This window comes from Coregonus lavaretus (genome assembly GCF_964263955.1).
Source record: "Coregonus lavaretus genome assembly, chromosome: 22".
NCBI lineage: Eukaryota > Metazoa > Chordata > Actinopteri > Salmoniformes > Salmonidae > Coregonus > Coregonus lavaretus.
In genome coordinates, this window is record NC_140009.1 from 2663541 (window position 1) to 2669605 (window position 6065).

Sequence of the window (6065 nt, forward strand, 5' to 3'; positions counted from 1 at the left end):
AGTCTATAGCAGGGCTCTCACATTTACACACGTCCTCTAATAAGAAATAGTTCAGCTCAGTAGCAGTAAATCACCACTGTGTTCCTCAGAGTCCAGCAGTACTCGGCTAACAGCTTCGTTATTGATCTCCTTCCCGACCCCCATCAGACTCCACACAAACGGTTTAGCCCTGAAAAAGCATGGGAGATTTTTTTTTACAGAGATCTCATAACTGTTGAAGAAAGGTCCCATATCTGTTTGTGCTCTGTCAAGCCTGTTTGGCATGACAACTCTATTAGGAGTTGGCAAGAGAACAGAGACAGACTGGCACTAAGGCAATACATGTTGTGATTTAATTCATAATGTTTATTTTAATTGGAGTGTTGAGCTCCAGATGTTAGGCTCCTTTCCTATGCATCCTCTGATTGTACAGTAGAGATATACTTGACCCAAACGTACAATACAAAGCTGAAACTCAGAGAATGAAAATTACCACTCTGTCAGTCATTTCTGTCTCTCTTTATTTGGGAAACAGAATGAGAAATAGCTGCTCTTCAATGTCAAGTTGTATGTAGAGTTACAGGAACGTTGTTAAGTTAATAGGACTTAAACTCAGTAGCATCCATAGAATTACATACAGTTAACCTCACAGACAGGTCCCTGCGTTATAATATATCTCTATGGTAACATCACAGACAGGAAGAGGTAAGCACAAGGGTCATGCAGGATCAAACACCTTGAATACATTTATCACATCATTGCCTGTCAATCATTAGGAGAACGGTACACTCATCATGGCACTTGTTATTGAAGTATGGTTGCAATGAGATTACTCTCTTTCTGTGATTTTCTCTGCCATCTATAGGAAGGGTTCACTCTTATGTCTGCAGATCGATGGTAATGGATATATTTTATCGCTAACACACCCTGATTCTGCTGCCATGGCAACTTATCCTGGCTTGCAACCATGGCTACCGTGTCTTTAACATATCCTAGCTTTGCTACAGTATGTTGCTTTGGATAGTCGTTCAAATATAATGGTAATTCTAATTCTCTTCCTCTTCTGCTTCTGCTTTAAACACACAGTACTGTGCTGCCCTAGAAAAACACACTGTATACTGGATAACGCAGTACTGTGCTGCCCATGAAAAACACACTGTATACTGGATAACGCAGTACTGTGCTGCCCATGAAAAACACACTGTATACTGGATAACGCAGTACTGTGCTGCCCATGAAAAAACACACTGTATACTGGATAACGCAGTACTGTGCTGCCCATGAAAAACACACTGTATACTGGATAACGCAGTACTGTGCTGCCATGAAAAACACACTGTATACTGGATAATGCAGTACTGTGCTGCCCATGAAAAACACAATGTATACTGGATAACGCAGTACTGTGCTGCCCATGAAAAACACACTGTATACTGGATAACGCAGTACTGTGCTGCCCATGAAAAACACACTGTATACTGGATAACGCAGTACTGTGCTGCCCATGAAAAACACAATGTATACTGGATAACGCAGTACTGTGCTGCCCATGAAAAACACACTTTATACTGGATAACGCAGTACTGTGCTGCCCATGAAAAACACACTGTATACTGGATAACGCAGTACTGTGCTGCCCATGAAAAACACACTGTATACTGGATAACGCAGTACTGTGCTGCCCATGAAAAACACACTGTATACTGGATAACGCAGTACTGTGCTGCCCATGAAAAAACACACTGTATACTGGATAACGCAGTACTGTGCTGCCCATGAAAAACACACTGTATACTGGATAACGCAGTACTGTGCTGCCCATGAAAAACACACTGTATACTGGATAACGCAGTACTGTGCTGCCCATGAAAAACACACTGTATACTGGATAACGCAGTACTGTGCTGCCCATGAAAAACACACTGTATACTGGATAACGCAGTACTGTGCTGCCCATGAAAAACACACTGTATACTGGATAACGCAGTACTGTGCTGCCCATGAAAAACACACTGTATACTGGATAACGCAGTACTGTGCTGCCCATGAAAAACACACTGTATACTGGATAGCGCAGTACTGTGCTGCCCATGAAAAACACACTGTATACTGGATAACGCAGTACTGTGCTGCCCATGAAAACACACTGTATACTGGATAACGCAGTACTGTGCTGCCCATGAAAACACACTGTATACTGGATAACGCAGTACTGTGCTGCCCATGAAAAACACACTGTATACTGGATAACGCAGTACTGTGCTGCCCATGAACAACACACTGTATGCTGGATGTGCAACTTCAACTCCACCCCGCCGGTCCCCAGCCCTTCACTCCCTCTCTTAGTTTTTCTCATGACTCACTGTGTTGATGGAGATGAACTGTGGTTCTGATTAGTGTTGTGGCTTTGCCAATTTGTGCTGTTAAAGATCTTGTGCAAAAAATGCATATCTGGCACACTATCTTCTATTGCAAAAGTGGATAACAGTAATAAAAATTCGATGTGAAACATGATTTCTCAGTCTATTGCTTTTTCGAGGTCGAATAAGTTTGAAAATTGTGTTTTAGAACGTTGCCTTCTCATCACAGGCAGAACAGGCAACGCAAAACATTTTTTTTTTTAGTATATGTCACATATTTCTTATTTACTGTAAACGGGACTACATTAAGACATTAACAAACGTGCACATAATAACATAATTTAACAAATGACTGAGTATCAGGCAAAATATTTTTTTAAAGGCATTATCTAAAAATATATATTTATACTGATAAGAAAAAGTATACTATTCTACTCTATAAAGTTAATGGTATGTTTATAAAACAAAAACTCAAGGATCCTCTTCACATCTAGCCTCCCTCACGTAAAGCATTGGGGGGAATATCAAAATACATTTAAAAAAGTTGTTTTATTGTCACATACAATACACCGGATAGGTGCGGTGAATTTAGGATTAAGTGCCTTGCTCAAGGCTGGTGGCCAGCCTTCACTGGGTTTTGAACACTGGTGTCCAGCCTTCACTGTGTTTTGAACACTGGTGACCAGCCTTCACTGGGTTTTGAACACTGGTGACCAGCCTTCACTGGGTTTTGAACACTGGTGACCAGCCTTCACTGGGCATATACTGGTCACCAGCTTCAAGTCACATTATGCTGGCTTGCAACGTGATGTTTAAGTCTAATTGGAATCCACCCGAGTGGGGATACTCAACAATTTGAACTTTTATTCACCCACAATTCAGAATGATTGCCAGAGTTTGTCAAATAAATAAATGAGCCCACCCAAACCAACTCAACTGGAACAACCATTTCAGTAACGGATGCAATAAGTCCAAGTAACAGACTGGATTCGTTTAGAAAAATTTACGTTATTTACAATGCATTCGGAAAGTATTCAGACCCCTTGACTTTTTCCACATTTTGTTACGTTACAGCCTCATTCTAAAATTTATTAAATTGTTTTTTCCCCCCTCATCAATCTACACACAATACCCCATAATGACAAAGCAAAACCAGTTTTGTAAAAATTGTGCACATTTATTCAATATAAAAAACGTAAATATCACATTTACATAAGTATTCAGACCCTTTACTCACTACTTTGTTGAAGCACCTTTGGCAGCGATTACAGCCTTGAGTCTTCTTGGGTATGACGCTACAAGCTTGGCACATCTGTTTTGGGGGAGTTTCTCCCATTCTTCTCTGCAGATCCTCTCAAGCTCTGTCAGGTTGGATGGGGAGCGTCGCTGCACAGCTATTTTCAAGTCTCTCCAGAGATGTTCGATTGGGTTCAAGTCTGGGCTCTGGCTGGGCCACTCAAAGACATTCAGAGACTTGTCCCAAACCCTCTCCTGCGTTGTCTTGGCTGTGTGTTTAGGGTCATTGTCCTGTTGGAAGATGAAGCTTCGCCCCAGTCTGAGGTCCTGAGGGCTCTGGAGCAGGTTTTCATCAAGGATCTCTGTACTTTGCTTCGTTCATCTTTCCCTCGATCGTGACTAGTCTCCCAGTCCCTGCCACTGAAAAACATCCTCATAGCATGATGCTGCCAGCACCATGTTTCACCATAGGGATGGTGCCAGGTTTCCTCCAGACATGACGCTTGGCATTCAGGCCAAAGAGTTCAATCTAGGTTTCATCAGACCAGAGAATCTTGTTTCTCATGGTCTGAGACTCCTTTAGGTACCTTTTCGCAAACTCCAAGCGGGCTGTCATGTGCCTTTTACTGAGGAGTGGCTTCCGTCTGGCCACTATACCATAAAAACCTGATTGGTGGAGTGCTGTAGAGATGGTTGTCCTTCTGGAAGGTTCTCCCATCTCCACAGAGGAACTCTGGAGCTCTGTCAGAGTGACCATAGAGTTCTTGGTCACCTCCCTGACCAAGGCCCTTCTCCCCTGATTGCTCAGTTTGGCCGGGCGGCCAGTTATGGAATTATCTTGGTGGTTCAAAACTTCTTCCATTTAAGAATGATGGAGGCCACTGTGTTCTTGGGGACCTTCAATGCTGCAGAAATGTTTTGGTACCCTTCCCCAGATCTGTGCCTCGACACAATCCTCTCGGAGCTCTACGGACAATACCTTCGACCTCATGACTTGGTTTTTTGCTCTGACATGCACTGTCAACTGTGGGACCTTATATAGACAGGTGTGTGCCTTTCCAAATTATGTCCAATCAATTGAATTTACCACAGGTGGACTCCAAGTTGTAGAAACATCTCAATACCTGAGCTCAATTTCGAGTCTCATAGAAAAGGGTCTGAATTCTTATGTAAATAAGGTATCTGTTTGTTTTTTGTAAAACCTGTTTTCACTTTGTCATTATGGGGTATTGTGTGTAGATTGATGAGGGAAAAAATATTATTTAATCCATTTTGGAATAAGGCTGTAATGTAACAGAATGGGGGAAAGGTAAAGGGGTCTGAATACTTTCCGAATGTACTGTGTCTTTGTGTAGCGCAAAATTAATTAATGTACAAAAAATATATTGAAACAAACAATTCAAAAATATATACTACCCACCATTGTGACCTGTACGCTCTCATTGGCTGGCCCTCACTACATATTCGTAGCCAAACCCACTGGCTCCAGGTCATCTATAAATCACTGCTAGGCAAATCCCCGCCTTATCTTAGCTCATTGGTCACCATAGCAACACCCACCAGTAGTATGCGCTCCAGCAGGTATATCTCACTGGTCATCCCCAAAGCCAACACCTCCTTTGGCCGCCATTCCTTCCAGTTCTCTGCTGCCAATGACTGGAACGAACTGCAAAAATCTCTGAAGCTGGAGACTCTTATCTCCCTCACTAACTTTAAGCATCAGTTGTCAGAGCAGCTTACCAATCACTGCACCTGTACACAGCCCATCTGAAATTAGCCCACCCAACTACCTCATCCCCATATTGTTATTTATTTTGCTAATTTGCACCCCAGTATCTCTATTTGCACATCATCTTCTGCACATCTATCATTCCAGTGTTAATACTACATTTTAATTATTTTGCACTATAGCCTATTTATTGCCTTACCTCCTTAATTTACTACATTCGCACACACTGTATACATATTTTCTGTTGTATTTTTGACTTTATGTTTCGTTTTACCCCATATGTAACTCTGTGTTGTTGTTTTTATCACACTGCTTTGCTTTATCTTGGCCAGGTCGCAATTGTAAATGAGAACTTGTTCTCAACTGGCTTACCTGGTTAAATAAAGGTGAAATAAAAACAATTAAAAAAATGGAACTGCAATTCATGCTGGGCAATATGATAATGATGGGCGTGGTCAGACCAGCAGTCACTAGAATGCCAAGAGCGTGCAAAGCTGTCATCATGGAAAAGGGTGGCTATTTGAAGAATCTCAAATATAAAATATATTTTGATTTGTTTAACACTTTTTTGGTTACTTCATGATTCCATATATGTTATTTCGTAGTTTTGATGTCTTCACTATTATTGTACAATGTAGAAAATAGTAAAAAAAAAAAAAAAAAACCTTGAATGAGTAGGTGTTCTAAAACTTTTGACCAGTAGTGTAGACCAGTTTGAAATGTATGCTGGTATATGCTGTGTTTTTTTAAGCAGGATCTCC